The sequence below is a fragment of the Condylostylus longicornis genome, unplaced genomic scaffold, assembly GCF_029603195.1.
Source record: "Condylostylus longicornis isolate FDR11 unplaced genomic scaffold, ASM2960319v2 ptg000016l, whole genome shotgun sequence".
In the NCBI taxonomy this organism is placed as follows: Eukaryota; Metazoa; Arthropoda; class Insecta; order Diptera; family Dolichopodidae; genus Condylostylus; species Condylostylus longicornis.
Window position 1 is genome coordinate 2,504,502 of NW_026577985.1, and position 15,493 is coordinate 2,519,994.

Genomic DNA, 15,493 nt, shown 5'->3' on the forward strand with positions numbered 1-15,493 from the left:
AAGAATGGAGGAGGATTCTCTGATGGCTAGAGTATGGATGCGGTATGTTGATGACGTCTTCGCGATAGTGGACAAGGAAGAACTGGAGAATATAAACAGATGCATCAACAAATTACATAGAAACATCGAATTTACATTCGAAATTGAGGAAAATGGAGTGTTACCTTTTTTGGACATATTGGTGAAAAGAAAATCTGAAAAAATTGGATTCAAGATATATAGGAAGAAAACAACAACACAAAGATGCATTTCAAAGGACTCGTACCATTCAACGAAACATAAAATGGCGGCGTTCAACTCTATGATCCATAGAATGCTAACCACACCGATGGACAGACACGACTATAGATCAGAAGTAAACTTCATTTTGGACACGGCTGTGAAGAACGGTTATTCTACTGAACGTATTAACAAACTCATTAGGAAGAAAAAACGAAAAATTGAGCAGGAGAATATGAGCACATTGTTTAAACAGAACAGGATATTGGAAGAACAAAGAACAACATGGGCATCTTTAAGTTATGATCATCACTGTACAAACTTGATAAATAAACAACTAAGGAAACACAATATTCGGACATCGGAAACCAATAGTAAATATCAACTTAGGAGTTTGTTAAATTCGGCTAAGGATAAATTGAAGATACATGAAAGATGCGGTGTGTACAAAATCAATTGTAATAATTGCGATAAATTTTACATAGGACAAACGAAGAGACCCGTTACAACAAGACTTAAGGAACATTTAAGTAAAATAAAACGTGCAAGGAGAGTAGGATTTAACCGGATTTTCGATTCTATGGTTGCAAAACACATTTATGAAACGGATCATACAATCACGGAAGATAACTTAAAGGTATTAAAAGAGGTAAAAGGAAAACACAGGAGAGAAGTTCATGAAAGCATGCAGATATACAAATCAAACAAGGACTGCCTACTAAACACGGACGAAGGTAACGCGGCTACTTGGCTCTTTAAATTAATTATTTGACCAGTTTTAAGGTTTAAAACAGGTATAAATTTAGTTTGTAAATAATAACAAAAAAAAAAAAAAAAAAAATAAAATAAATAAATAATCAAATTCTAGATTAAGTCAGGTAGATTATATTAAGTCAGGTATAATATTCCTAATTTTAATAGATTTCAATTTTTATTGTTTGTTGTCTTAATTAGAAGAAAATCAGCTTTGATAAAGTGCGTATGTAGCGCACGAAATATATTAGCGAAAAATAAAAAGTATTTTATTTCGAATAAAAGGAAGTTTTATTTTTTATTGTTTTTCAAATTAAAATGAACTTTTTTTAAATTTTTGTTTGTTAGATTATTAATAATAATAAAACAAGTGATTATACAAAAATAAATAACATGGTTTCATTATTTCCTTTTGAGGAATATTTCCTGAATGGTCCATTGATATCATACCTATTGCGGATTTATAAGATATGTACATATATCTCTAATTTTCAATATTAAAAAAATGTGGATTCGGTTTGCACGATTTTCGATTTACACGGTAGTTTTGAGGAACCAATCTACCGTGCAAATCGAGGGTTGGGTGTACCACGAATATATTAATTTAAAATTAAAAAAAGCAATCATTGAACATCAATTTTCTAGAAAAAGCAATATCAGAAATTTGCGGGATTTCATTTATTTGTATAGTATTTTAAATCCAATTATTCCTCAAATCAACCGTGATGACGAAAATTTTTTTTTGTTTTAGCAATTTGAATTGGAAAATAGCAATAAATTTCTTGAATTTATTAATTTTTAAAAGATAAAAATTAATTTTGCCATTTTATTAATCATATTTTTCTTGGTTATCAAGGGTGTAAACGAATTTTGCTTTATTTACAATGAAAACTTTTATTTTCTCTACAAAACGACGATCTTTACATATTCCGTTTAATAGTTGAGCATTAACGACATAATTACCATTACAAACGGATATTTTCACAATCGATCGAACATTTTTAAAACATTTCCGAAAGGTTTTCGAAAAAAAGTGCTTATTAGTTTAACTCTGTTCGCCCGTCCGTGGATATGTTTACAAAACCTCTAGACCCTTGAAGATAGAAAGCTGACATTTTATATGCACATATATGTTTACTAGAAACTTATTTTCCTAAAAATGACATTTTTTAACTATTTATTGCAGTGAATCCAATAAGCATGTTCGAATCTTGCAAACGCAGAAAAGCAGTGACTCGCTTCTTCTACCGCGGCATACGTTTTTTCCAAATTTTTGATGCCGTTTTTTTTTTGATCTCAGATTGTAGGAGTCTGAAATTAACATCTTTTAACACTAGTTGAAAAATAATAAATAGTTGATTTAGTTACAAGGGAGGTTTTTTGCATCTCTACCCCCTTTTACGTTACCGACCCTTGAAATTTGTAAAATTTAAATTTTTGGCGCCTTATATCTCCGAAGCTGTAAGCTTTTTCAAATTTTTATAAATTCAGAAAGCTAACGGTATATGCCATGTCATTAAAAAATATAATTACTTTTCCTAACTAACACAATTAACTCTTAGAATCGAGCATTATGTTAACGCCTTTTCAATTTTTTTTGCTTCATTTCAAAGACTACATAAATTGTTCATCCTAAATGCATGCAATCCTCGAACTAGTTTCGTATATGAATGAAAGTAGTTTTAATAATGTAGGTACACAGATTGTCTTTAAAAGCAATATTTCCACTTCAGTGCTACATTAATATGAAATAGTGTATAATATATTATGTACAATATGAAATAATGTACATAAGTTATGTTGTTATTTACAGTTAAATAATATACACTTATTACTTAAATAATTGCACATTGGTATTTCGAAATAATGCTTTGTAAATTGCAATACAGTATAGCAATAAGGATAACTGTTTATTCAAGAAAAGTAAGCATATTTTGTTTTTATGTTTACTTTTTTAAAAATTAAAGAGTGCGAAAATACTAGATTTTTTACATATGTACGTATTATGATAAAGTTACATACATATGTACGTATATTTTACAAATAAATTAAATGCAAGAATGTGGTTTATTTGCAACGTCATTTTCTAGCATCAGTTCCGTTACAAAAGCAATTTAATTACTTTTTCATTAATTCCTTTAGGTTATGTTCTACTTTCTTGAAAAGTGCACTGGCTCATATACAATTACAAAATTTTGCAAAATTATAATTAATATAGTACAATATCTTTGTAGGAATTAGCACAGAAAATTAGCAGAGGAGTTCATGGTCAACTAACTATGTTTTTCTGTAAAGGCTTTTTTACGGTATTGGTCAACAAAAAGTTCGAGAGATGCGCAAATATGAATCGTATCTCTAGAATATCAGAGAATTAAAAACAACATACTGGAAATTCTCGCTGTCCTCTTTACGGTGAGTATAATTGACTCAGGAAATAGTTAATTAAACTAAGAAACTAATAATTTTAAAAATGTTTATAAGTTATAATCAGATAATTTATAGTAATATAATATTATATTTATAATCAGATGTTTATAGCAGGAATCTTATCTCAATCACATTTTAACAATAAATTCATTGATTGAATACTACGGTACTAATAAGCATAAACAATTATATTATACATAGTAATAATTTTCAAATAGAATAATAAATCAATTATCTCTTACGAGTTGTAAGTGATTTCTTACATTTTTAATCAAATTTTATAGTTAACTTTTTTCCATAAAACTTTTAGTCATCAAAACTTAAGAGAATTGAATAACATAATTAATTGTACTTCAAGGACTTACATATATATATATAACTATACACCAACTTCAAAAATTTTGGTATGTTAACAATTTACTTTATTGTCTATAAAATTTGGCTATCTGAAAACAAAGTTAACTTGCAATTTAATTATCATGTGTTTGTTCAATATGTACTTGCACGCATGTATGTACGTTATATTTTTTTTGTATTAGTAAAAAAAATTTTTCTGAAATTGTTTTGCAAAAAGCTTTCCACTTCAATCAGGCTTTAAAATATAATATTTTAAGTTAATTAAGTCAAAATGAAATTTCCAAAATATCAAATTATATAATCGAAATAATTTTACTGAAAAAAAATCATAAAAACAAAATTAATTTCCTTCAAAAAGTATTACCCTTATATTTCAAGCATTGTGAATGAACAAAAATTTTATAACAGAAATTTCATCATAATATTATAGTCTTTCGCCCTCCCTCGACCGCCTCCAATATGGTGATAGTAATTAGATTTTATTTTCCATTTAAAAATATTTTTTAAAGTTCAAAGAACATTTTAAAAATTTTAGATATACAAAGTATGTGTAGACAATTTCAAATGAAATAAATTAGGTTAATCAAATATTTTATTAAATTTCCTATATTAGTTTATAAACACTTTGTATTTTTTTTTAAAGTATTAATTGAATAAGAGTTTTTTATATAATGTTTTTTTCCTTTTTTTCCTTTTGCATATTTCAAACCAAATTACTCAAATTATATTTGTACAAATAAAATATAATACCAATATAATACAGCTTTTAAACCCGTTGAAAAAATTATTTTAACAAGATTTCGCAGGCAGCATATTTTTCTATAAAATTTAATTCGAATTTGCAGGTGTTCTACATCTACTACATTTACCCAATATTCTGCTATATATATTTGGAAAAAAACAACTTAAATCTGATTGTGGTTTTATTTTAATTTTCTTAATTAAAACTTATATTTATAGTATGTATTTTTAATGAAAATTTGTAGGAAATATTTGAGAGTAAACAGATAAAGATTGCGAAAAAACTTGACAAAAAAACCGTTTTACAATCTTCAGTGCTTTGATTTGCTTTTATTTGGACATTATTTAAAAAATATTTTAAAATTTTTTCTTTTCCGCAGCCAAACGCAGAAAAACTTCAAACAAAAATTGAATCGAAAATGACTTTTGCAAAAATTATACTATAAAGTGAAATTCTTTTTTAAGGGATTTCGGATTGAAGAATTTACGAAAGAAGTTATATTAATTAATATCTAGAATAAAATTGATGTATCGAGTCATTCTGATACATACAAGCTATTGTGTTATCACAAATATTAACATGAACTGAAAACGTCGATAGAATTTTTCCCATTTTTTGGAAAATTTAGTTACCTTACACAATTTTATACTCTCTGAGAACAAAAAGTTATAAAAACAAAAATTTTAAACAAACGTTACTGAAGCGTAGAAACGTAGTCGAGAAACTCCATGTTCGGAATATTTAAAGCAGGCGACTCTTTGGTATAAAGAAAAGGAGATTTTTTTTTTATTAAAAAAAAAAATTATCTTTTGTCTTATTTTTCAAATAATATCTTTAAAATTCAATTTTTTAGACAATTTTCAAAAAATTACTCTTTCTGCTCCAAGAGTTTTATTTTAATATTATGTTTGGCCTTCACGAACATTATTTTCACAATAGAAAATATTAATTTTATTGCATTATAAAGTTTTATTTTGGAAAATTCTTAAGTTTTATTCAGACTAATTGCCATACCAAATACGATAAATCTCTTGTTAAACGTTATAAATGACATTGTACATAATTTTCGAAATCGAAAAATAAATTTTCTTCCTAAAATCAATCAATAAAATGTGTAATGTAATACATTTTCATTGCCGGGGTTAAAGCATAAACTCATAATATAATATGCAACTCATTATTAATGTAACATAAAAATACACTAAAATGTTATGATAATTATCATAAATTTCTTTTGCAAAGTTTCAATATAACGCAATGATTAAGCTTCAAAAGGAAAAGTCTTTACCTGAAAAAAATTATAAATAATAACCAAAATTATAGCCAAAAAAAAGAAACAAATTTATTGTTTAGTTTAACGTTTATAATGTTGAAATTTAAAATTGAAAGAGTACAATTTATGAAGTTTGTAAACTGTTGTTTCTAAAGCTTTTAATATTTTAAAATATTTCATTCTTTAAAAAGAAGAAATGCAATTTCACCAATGAACAGTTGAATTTTTTGGAAAAAAATATTTTTTTTTATATAGCAATTTTTTTGCCTACATTTTAGAAATTTCCTGTTCCCGGTCAGTAAAATTTATAGGTTTTGAACCGTCGAAGAATGGTTCGACATTTAGTATTCAATACACTCGCATTCATATTTTGTGTTTTTAGGTAACAGCTGCCTAAGTCCAGAAAGGGCTTAGTCTAAGTGCTAAAATAAACAAATTTTGACAATTTAGTTAATCAAACTATGTATGTATGTGAAACATCTGAGTTTTTAATAATATAGAAAACCACTAAAGTCGACTATGTAATTGGCCATTATTTTACTAGAATTTCTTTTTCAGGATATTATAAGACAATTTATTTATTAAAACTCTTAAAAGTATTAAAAAAGAAAAAAATATTAGGAGTTTTAAAGAAAAGCTGTTTTAAGAAAAAAATAAATATTTAAGTATTTTTGAAATTAATTTAACTTATTTATTTACGAATAACACGCCAATATTATATTACGAATAACATAAGCTAACAAGTACGAGTATAAGTAGATATTCACGCTTCATATACATTTTATAGTAATTATCAATTATGCATATATTACGAAAATCGATAGGTTGCATGTATTTTATTTTATTAGCAAATAGATAACCTACATATATACATATATATTTATTACATTATGGTAGAACCTTTCTAGATAAAGTTTTTAAAAGAAGTATCGCTATATTGTGCAATAATTCTAAAATAAAAGTTATTATCATATGAGTTATAAAAATACAAAAACCAAAATAAAAATTAAGCCAATTTAAAAAAACAAAACAAAACAAACTTATATTTTCAAAAAGACCAAAATATACAAAGACTACAATATAGGACTTTATGATAGCGCTCCCAAAGGAAAATAAAAGTTATATCTCGATTCCCTCATAATCATTATTAATGTATCGTTATTACAGGTAATAAAAAAAAATACATTGTAGGTGTTGTGTATCATAATGCCACTTGTTATAATACAATTTTTGCTTGTAAACAAAAACTTTTACTATATTAAATTTTCAAAAACAAGAAAAAAAAAGAAAAGGGGAAAAAAATTCACCGTTTTTTTTACTACGCAAACTTTGAAGAAAATTCAAGTTTTGTGAACTTTAAGAATACACGTAGATACAGTTTTTTCATATACGATACCCCCATTATTTCCTGGTTTCCTGTTCGTTTTTCGTCTAAAAAAAAATGTTTTTTTATTTTTTTTTTTGAAAAGGATAACATGCAATGTATGGGTAAATTATTTCTTAACATGTGATATGAACTTCAAGAAAAACTTTTATACTATACCAAACATCCTCTTCACTTCCCTTTTCTGGTTCTTTGTTTTTACTTAAACTTTATCAGTGTTAAATTCCGATGACATTGTATATTTGTTGGAATACAAAAAAAAGGTAATTAAATTTTGACCTAAAATATGTATGCGTGTTTAAGAATAAAATTTATTTTTTTTGACCACCAATTGTTTTTATTATACAACGTTAATCCCAACAAAAGCACAAAAAAAAATTTATGTTGCAAAACAAATGCCTTATTAAAATTTAAAAACAATTTTTGGCTAAATAGAACAAGGATTTTATAGAATTAAACTAAAACAAAACTAAATTAAAAAAGAAACCCTTACAATAAACTAAGATTTTTATGATTATTTTATCGATTGGCATACATACATACATACATATATACGGAAACAATATTCATACTATTTAAGCACAACATAAGTTATAAAAAATCTCTTACTCTTACTTCAATCAGTAGTAAGAATGAGGTGAAGAGAGTATATAAAAATTCAAAAGAAAAAACTCTGCGGGAATGTTATATCCATAATTTAAAATATGGTAGGTGAATAATGGACAAAATCATATTAGAAAGAAATATTATTCTTATTTTTCACACATTGGCTTTATTAGACGGTAATTTAGTGTAAATGAATGTTAAAAATTGTTAAAGGAAAGTAAAAAAAATTGTTTTCAAAAATTTTCTTTGAAATTAATTCGGAATTCTTCTAAATAAGGCGAAACAAATTCTATTTGATATTTTAGCTATATTCAAATAGAGTTCTTTTAAAATTATAGGCTTGTTCGAAATTTTATAAACCAATTTACAAAAGCCTGTTTTACTCTAGATAAATTGGCAAAGATGAAAAATATTTTTATCTGAAATTAAAATTAAATCAGTATGCCAGTGTAAAAATAAGCCAGTATAAAAGCTGGAAAACTAAAAAATTAATTTTTTACAGAATAATACAAAACAGAAACACTATAGACAGAGATTCCGTCATAAATTTAAAAGCAGTAGCTTGTTCAGAATTTTACATTGCTGACACAAGCCTTAAAAAATAAATTTGACATAAAATATCGATTCACTTAACAGATCAACTGTAAGATTCGATTTTCAAATGGAAGACAATCCTTTCTAAAATTGCTCCATTGTCAAAAGAGCAATCCAAAAATACAAATTAAGTTACAAAAATTCTTCAATAAACACAAAACTCTTCATAAGAATGGTTCTTGTAAAAAGTAAGTGGGGGATTTTAAAAAATTATATTCTTTGAAGGCAATGAATTTTCGTTCTCTATTTTCCTTTGTTCTATAACAAAAACAGCAAGCCTGGGTACGGGTTCGAAGTCGAAATCCAAGAACCAGAGCCAGATTCGAGAAATTTCAAGATTAATTTTTTAATTATTAAAGTCAGAATTGACGTCGAAATGTATGTATGAACATGTTTATATGAAAACAATTTGCGATATATTTTAATGTCTTTTCAGCACTTGTCTAAAAAAAATTTTAAAAAAATTCTTATTAGTTTCTGTCCATCCGTCCGTCCGTCCGTTGGTCCATCTGTCCGTCTGTCTGTTAAAACTTCTACAACCTTGAAGATAGAAAGCTGAAATTTTATATATATCTATCTATACTAGAAATTTAGTTCCGTAGAAGAAAATTTACACCACCCCAAAAAAATAAAAAATGCCATTTTTGTTAATTTATTGCAATAAAACCATAAGCATTTTTCAAATTTTGTAAACAGAAAAAACTTCTTCTATATACCGCGGCATACCATACTTAAATTTAAAAAAAACAAAATGGCCGTCAAAATTTGCCGCTATCTAGAATCCGGTATTTTCCTAATTTTGATGTCGTTTTTCTTCTAGACTTCAGGTTTTAAAGGTCTGAAATTTTAACAGCTTTTAGACATTAATAAATAGTTCATTTCGTTAGAAGAAAATTTGTTTCTATATCCACCTCCTCTCAAGTTATCACCTCTCGAAATTTGGAAAATTTAAATTTTTGGCAGCACCTTATATTTACGAAACTGCAAGTTTTTTCAAATTTCTATAAAAAAGCTAACGGTAAATTCCATGCCATTAAAAAATGTAATTATTTTTTAAATCACGCAATTAATCCTTAAAATCGGGCATTATGTTGACGCCTGTTTAAATTTCAATCCTTGAAATAGTTTCGTATATGAATGAAAGTAATTTTAGTAATGTAGTAGTTACATAGAGTTTTTTCAAAAGCAGTATTTCACTTGTTGAAGAGAAAGGTGCTACATTACAAACTAATGGTACACAAATCACTATTTAATACACAAATCACAGATATTTTTAAGTTTCGAACTCGGAGAGGCCCTTATAATAAGCAAAAATAAATTTAAATAGCTAAGAAAAACAGAAAATTATTGTAAATTATTCAGTTTTTTGCATTTATGTGGATGCAAAATATTGTAATTTTATAAAAAAAATATTACGTGCCAAATACCCTTAAAATGTTTTAAGAGAAATTACATTTGAACTTCTAAAATCAACCATTTTCTCTTACTATTTTTTATAAGTATCTTTATTTTGAGTATCATTTAAAGAATTTAAAATGATTAATTTGAACAAAAGAAAAAAAATTAATTGAGCTATTGTAGAAGTGCTCAAATGGCAATCTTGTATATTTTATTACAAAAATTTTTGAAATTCTTTCTTGATTATAATCACAAACACATTTAAAGTCTTCATAAAAGTTTAAATACCAAATATTTAAGTTATTTATTTAATCAAAAAACCATAATATTTATATATACATACATATATATAGAGCAACTAAACCTATCTACCATGTTTGTACATGTATACAAATTTACAACATCTTATATATTGATTTAAGTATACTCTTGCGTATATACAAGTATACATAAAAATAATATTGTGTACAATGTAGGACCCTCATCAAATAACTCCTGCTTAATATTTTTGTTTTTGTTTTATGCTTTTCATTTATTTATTAGAAACTTTTATTGTACAAATAATAAAGTTACATGCACATAAAATTATAAAATACACTTAAATATATACGTATGTACATACCAACGAAGGACATTTAACTCATATAGTTATAAGTAAGAGTTTTTTTTAATAATTGGATGTCCTGTAAAGTCATTTGTATCTTAATTAAATTTTTGTTTTCTCTATTTAAATATAAATATAATAATATAAAAGGTTTTATTAAGAAACACCAATGTAAACCTGTCGGCAATATAATATTAATTTAAATATTTTGGCATAAAATTAAAAAAACAATTACATAAATTCACATAATGAGGAAAATATTTTATTAGAGAATATTAAAGAGGAACAGTGGGGTTGTTTGAGGGTACATAATGTAAAACGAAAAATTATTTTTTTCTCATTTGAAAACTCGTCTAGACAAATATTCCTGATTCATCAAATACTAAAAATTGTTTTAACATTATCCTTTAAAATACTTTTAATTTTTTTCCCAATTTAAATTCATTTCAAATTATAGACAAACCTACACATAATATATTTTGGTAAATATATTCATTCAAGGCAATGAAGAAGAAAATGCTTTGAAATAAAAAAAATGTGATGTGATCAGCACATAACCGACCGCGGTTTGCATTGCCGAGTTAAGTGAAAGTGTTACAGAATATTATAAAAATGTCTGTTAAATACTTCTTTCCAATTTTTAAGATATTAATAAACTTATAGTTAACATACCTAGAAAAATGTAAAATTGGTTCTTAATAGAGTTTCGCTTTCTGCTACCCGAATTCCTTGAAATGCTCGCCAGTCAGTTTCGGTAACAACCAGAATTGAAATATTAAATTTCAAGAAATTTCATCAACTCGTTCCGTAGATATGGTGAAAATTGTAAAATCGACCGGCAGATCAGTTTTCGGGCCCTGATCTTTCCAAAAACTATAACATATAGTTCATTGTTTTAGTACCAATGAATCGTAGTAAACATCCAGTTGCTGATGCCTGATTTCTTCCAAAAGTTAGGAGGTTCCACGGACAGTCGAGCGAATCTTATATATAAAATTTCAAGTAAATCGGATGAATATTTTCTTCAAAATGATCAATTTTTCGAATATTTTCAAACAGGTCCGCTAAAAAGTGCAGTTCCCAAGCCCTGATATATCACAAGGGTTGATCAAACTGTGCCTTGGTCGAAATAAAGTTACACATAAAATTTCAGCAAAATCGGTTCAGCCTTACTTGAGATGCACGTGTGCACACACAGACCGACAGGTTGCTAAAAGTAGTTTATTTACACTTCCCTACCATGGAGAAATGCACCCCCACCGAAAACTCGATATGCAAAATTTGTTGCCATAACATAACCTATACACAATACGGTCGGTAAAAATGGGTTTCAAGTGATTTCTTTTTATATCCTCTCTTACTTTTTTAAATTTTCTTTTATATTAATAAATTAACAAAAGAATAGGGCTTTTAAAGTTGACTAATGATTTTTTATAGAATCAAATTTTTAATCATTATGGAATAGATACTGTTAAATATTGAGATCCCGCCAATTTTTAATAAGGCAAATAAGGTTGCTAGTTTGAATTTAAATATAGATTTTTACATTAATTGTTAGTGTTGTTATTTTAAAATTTAAAATATTATAAATTTTGATTTTACTGACAATTAAATGAAAAATGGGTTAAAAGGATGCAATATATTTTTATAATATAGATATAAATTTTGATTCTTGTTATGGAATGAAAACATTGTTTAAAGTTCTTTTTCGTAATCTTGTGCAACATTTTCGTGACACTAGACCCTAGGTGGCTATAGACTTGTAAGACCTGCGTGCCAATTTTTTAAAAAATATATATTTTGTAATGCAAACGTGCAGAGAAGTTTTTAGAAGGGAACTGAAAATAGCTTTGTTTCAAAAATGTATAATGTACATACTTACATTCATCAATTAAATTTTACAAAATGAAAGTAATAAGCAACTAAAAACTGTATAAACCGACAGAATAATATCCTGCACTTTCACAATCTGAGTTTAAAAATTTGTTTTTGAAATATTTAGAATTAGCTTTCATTGTTAAATGACAATTACTCCAACATCCACTTGGATAAACCACTTATTAGAAACTTCTCGGATATTATGTCTGACCTATAAGTGTACCCAAGACTGCCAAGTTTCATGCATCTAGATTTAATATTTTTCCAAATATTTAAAATATTGTTTTGGAGTTGTATGGCAGTTACACGAACCTGTCAAGTCTTTCAACTAAAATATATAGGATATATGTGAACTAAAAATGGACATACGACTGCAAAATTTCATGAATCTAACCCTATTATTTTTTTATACATTTTAAATTAGCTTTTAGAGCTGTCAGGTAGTTACCCGAACCAGTGCAGCCATTCCATTAAACTTTCGGAATATTTGTAGAACGTAATTCGACACACCTTTACAAAATTTGATATTAATACTCGTATCTCTAATATTGAAATATTTAAAAAAAATCCGTTTGAGATATATAGCAGCCACCCGGACCCGTCGTCAGAATTGCTCCAATTACAATAACAGCCGTCGTGAGTTGAAAAGCAATAACTTGTGAAAGATTGAAAATCAACGCAGAATTTCATGCTGAGCAAGAATTTATATACACGTACATACTGGAAACAACTCCTTCAAGTGGTTACAAATCCCATACCAAAGTAAATATACCCTTCACAAAGGTGCAGGATATAAAAAGAAAAAACATAATTGAATTCTGTACGAAGCACGAAATGAACTGTATTACATCAACACTTGCCTTATTGTAAAAAATTTAGGCTTTTGTTAAAAAAATTGCAAGTGATAAACAAACTAAACTAATTCTTTCTAAAAATTTATACATAAAAAAAATTTCAAATTTTTAAATTTGTTTACCTAAAAATTTTTTAATAAATAGAATAATAAAGTTGGGTCAAACCAAACGTCTTTCAAAAATTTTTAAACACAGTCTAGTATATCTACCACACTATTAAAAATATGTTCATTCATATACGAAACTATTTCTAGGATTGAATATACATATATAGAATGAACGTTTTAGGCAGTCTTTGAAAGAAAGCAAAAATTAATTTGAAAAGGCCTTAACATAATGCTCGATTTTAAGGGTTAATTGCATGAGTTAAGAAAAATAATTACATTTTTTAATGTCATGGAATTTACTGTATTTCTGCGTTTATAGAAATTTGAAAAAGCTTGGTGTTTCGGAAATATAAGGCGTCGAAAATTCAAATTTTACAAATTTCAAGAGGTGATAACTTGAGAGGATATGGAGATGGAAAAATATTTTCTTCTAACGAAATGAACTATTTATTAGTGTCTAAAACCTGCTAAAATTTCAGGCTCCTACAGCCTGGCGTCTAGAAGGAAAACGACATCAAAAATTTTTGATGTCGGATTTTAGATAACGGTAAATTTGAACGTCCATTTTGTTTTTTCTATTTTAAGTTTAACTATAGTATGCCACGATAGGAAAAGCAAGCTACTGCCTTTCTGCGTTTGCAAAATTTGAAAAATGGTTATAGTCAAAAAAGGTTAAAAAAGGCCATTTTTAGGGTTTTGGAGGGGGGGTTATAAGTTTTACAGGGGGTGATATAGGTAAAAATTTGGTTCTACGGAAATAAGTTTCTAGTAAAAATCCATGCACATATAAAATTTCAGCTTTCTATCTTCAAAGATGTAGAAGTTTTGTAAACTTGTCCTCAATTTTATCTTTTTGCGGGCCGATTTTACATTTGTTTATATAAATAGAATCTATTTATACAGGTTGATTCAGAAAGGTATACAACAACATATACCATTGGTTAGAGGGTCGAAAATGAGTAAAACTTTTGTTCCGAAATAGGTGCGAAATCTCAACGGTTTTCGAGATACAGGGATTTTAACGAATTTTCACGAAATTTCTAGTTATCTAAGCTTTTTTGATAATAACTTCCGTTCCGAAAAAGATAGGGGCTTCTGAAAGGGCTTAAAACAAACACCTTACCCGGTTATGTGTTTTGTGTACTTTCGGAATACCAATTATTCGAACTTTAGCAAAAATCAAATTTTTCCCTTTTTTATTTTTTTACGTTTTTTTAACCAGATAATTTCGTTCGGAATTTTTTGAAACTTCGAAATTTTTTTTTACATTGTTTACATTGTTTATTTATATTGTTTATTTAAATAGAAAAAATCAAACAATTTCTTAAAGCTTAATACTTAAATTCGCGGTGTTAAAATATTGAGCTTTTCAATTTTTTTTTGGAAAGATCAGAACTTGGAAATCGATTAAGACCTGATTTTACATTTTTACTATATCCATATTTTATGGAAATTCTGGAAATTTAATATTTAAGTTCTGGTTGTTACCGAAAATTATATGTACATATTTTTCTAGGTATGTTAACTCACTAACATTCTCAAAACTGGAAAGAAGCTTTTGAAATGAATTTTTCATAATCTTCTGTAACACTTTCCCTAAACCAGAAAATGCACATTGCGTTTGGTTATGTGCTGATCACATCAGATAAACTAAAGCAATAATCAAGTGTAAGAACAAATCAAAAAGTTGTAACAAAATTTAAAGAAAATGAACTCTTTTGAAAAGATAAGAAATTTTGAGAATTCATTGAGAATTCTCGTTAATTTTGAGAATTCATTGCACTTAGGTTGAACTTTAGTAGCATAATTATTTTTAACATCATTACTATTTTTCAATTAATTTTTTTATACAATTTTTTTTATGAAGCCAAAAAAAAAATTGAGGTGGTCAGCACATATCCGACCGCGCTTGTAATTTTGGCGCTTAGTAGAGTTTCGCTTTGTGCTACCCGGATTCCTTGAAATGTTCTAGTTTCGGTAACAACCGGAACTCAAATATCAAATTGATTACTTCCAAAAGTTATGGAGGTTTTGCGGACCGTCGAGTGAAGCTTATATATGAAATTTCAAGTAAATCTAAAACTTACATATAAAATTTCATCAAAATCAGTTCAGCCAAACTTGAGATACACGCGTGCACACATAAACCGACAGACCGACAGGTTGTTAAAAATAGTTTATTTACATTTCGCTACTATGGAGAACTGCGTTCCCACCGAAAACTCCATATGCAGAATTTGTTGCCATCACAATACGGTCGGTAGAAATGAGAAAAAATATTTTCTGGTATTAAAAAT

At 27.0% G+C, this 15,493-nt stretch overlaps 1 protein-coding gene across 8 annotated transcripts in view; it reads right to left on the reverse strand.

Annotated features, from left to right (window-relative positions):
- The window catches only part of LOC129605857 (serine/threonine-protein phosphatase rdgC), a 174,638-nt gene that overhangs the window by 45,772 nt on the left and 113,373 nt on the right, over positions 1-15,493 (reverse strand). Inside the window, exon 1 of one of the 8 annotated variants that reach the window (XM_055515840.1) lies at positions 15,284-15,304. The exons of the other annotated variants lie outside the window; for them this stretch is intronic. The gene's annotated coding sequence lies outside the window, so the exon portion shown is untranslated. Of the gene's footprint in view, positions 1-15,283; positions 15,305-15,493 lie in introns of those variants that run through there. 8 annotated transcript variants of the gene reach the window in all.